General features: G+C 37.6%; 1 non-coding gene across 1 annotated transcript; it reads left to right on the top strand.

Annotated features, from left to right (window-relative positions):
• Positions 1-1,135: 1,135 nt before the first annotated feature.
• TRNAS-AGA lies at positions 1,136-1,207 on the top strand. Its single transcript has one exon. It is a non-coding gene; the product is annotated as a tRNA-Ser (tRNA).
• The last annotated feature ends 901 nt before the right edge of the window (positions 1,208-2,108 follow it).

Here is a 2,108-nt window from a genome sequence, read left to right as displayed (position 1 = left end):
TGAGTCCTCCTAGGCCTGAAGTCTCATTCTTTTACTTACTTATGAAATCACATTAAAAAAGTAATTTAACAATATCAGAATACTGGGAGAAGAATAAGTTAATAAATGTTCCCTAATACTTCAAGAATTTTGAATTATTGTATATAGCGATCTCAAAAAAGGAGAAAAAAGGCAAAAATGGTGGTTTTATTCTTTAAAATGGACAGATATTCTATTTTGGCTTTGGCTAACATCTACTAATTCTTCCCTCCCTGCCCACTACGCCCCCCCCAAACACACACACACACACACACACACACACACACACACACACACACACACACACAGGAATACATGCTCAGTGGGTTTGGTAGTTATCTCTTCCCAGCAAGGAATTCTGTTTTGGTCAATAATTTGTAATGGGCTTGACATTCAACTTACTGTGGTCCCTAACTTATTAGCCCCTTGAGAGGGATCTAGATGGCAGAAATCAAGATCTTCATGTATTCAAGGGTTAGCTACATCAAAAGACTGACTTTAGCAAATGCCAGAAACAACCTTGAACTCAGAAGGAGAGCCATTTGCTAAGATCCCCAGCTAAGAAGGAATAAGGCTGGAGCATCTCCAAGTCATAGCAGAACCAGATAAAAGTCAGATGTAGGGTGCTGGGAGAAGTGAAATGGATAAAAGGGGTCAACTGTATGGTTATGAATGGAAACTAAATTTTGTGGTGAGCACACTGTAGTGTATACAGAAGTAGAAATACAATGTTATACACATGAAACTTTAAAAAAACCCAGACATGAATCTGCGTTAAAGAGGGTACTACATCATACAAGTGGAAAGAGGTGTTTCTAGACAAGATCTGCCTCCTAATCTCATCAGGAAGGTTTGTCCATTTTTTATCTCCCTTTTGTCTATGCTACATATCTCATAAAGTGGTAGAAATTCATTGCCTCCTTTAAGTGCTATTTATACAGCTATTCATTTCATTTAGTTAATTCAGTCATTAACTATCATTATTAGGAATATTACCAGATGTTAAAGGTGCAAAAATGAGTTAAGTCAATATATTCTCAGAGCAGCAAATGAACCAATCATGCCAATCAGTACACCTGTTCTCCATCATAACATAAAACAAAGCAATTAGTGGGGGCGGGGTATAGCTCAGTGGTAGAGTACATGCTTAGAATGCATGAGGTCCTGTGTTCAATCCCCAGTACCTCCATTAAAAAAAACAACAAAAAAAAAGGCAACACAAAATACAGCAGTTAGAAAGCTCTTGCTCTAAGTCAGCATTACAAGGTACAGGAAAAGGGATATATTATTATGTGGTATGCATGCTTATCAAAGTGCTTATAAATGTAGCATTAAGTATTATAAGCATATGATGTATACATCTCAGGCCTTCCAAGATAGGATTACAAAAAGTCACCTGTATATCCCAGATCTTACCAAGATGTACTATTTGATACATCTAAATAAAGTCATACTTTTGATAATAAATTATTATGCACTGAGTGCTCACTCATGAAACTACTGCTCTTCAGTGTCATATTTGCTTTTCCCCTCTCTCTGCCTTTCTGTACACATACATACACACATTATTACTACTATTAATTTTTTGATAAAACCATTTGAGAATAAGTTACAGACATCATGACCCTTCACTTCTAAATACCTGGTTGTATCTCCTAAATACCTCCTAAAGACAAGACATTATCTTACATGACCGCAATGCACTAATAAAATCCAGGAAATTTAATAGTGATATGTTACTACTATCCAACACACAGCCCTTATTCAAATTTACCAATTATCCCGATAATTTAATGTCTTCTACGGCATTTATTTCTTGGATCAGGAGTCAATCCAGGATCCCATATTTCATTCAGTTGTCATGTCTCCTGTCTCCTTCACTCTGGAACAGCTTCTCAGCCTCCCTGTGCCTTTCATGAAATTCACATTCTTGAGTATGGGCTGGTTGTTCATGGAATGTCCTTCAGTTAGGTTTCTCTCACTATTTTCCCAGGCTATTTTTCAGAGTTTCCCAGGGCACTGCCTCATGTGTGATCTGGAGCCGGTCCTTCTGGTTCTTCTGTTTGTCTGGCTGACTTCCCTGCCCTCCA

Source organism: Camelus ferus, chromosome 29, assembly GCF_009834535.1.
Source record: "Camelus ferus isolate YT-003-E chromosome 29, BCGSAC_Cfer_1.0, whole genome shotgun sequence".
Lineage (NCBI taxonomy): Eukaryota > Metazoa > Chordata > Mammalia > Artiodactyla > Camelidae > Camelus > Camelus ferus.
Note: the sequence above shows the minus strand (reverse complement) of the source record. Positions and strands in the feature narration are given on the sequence as shown.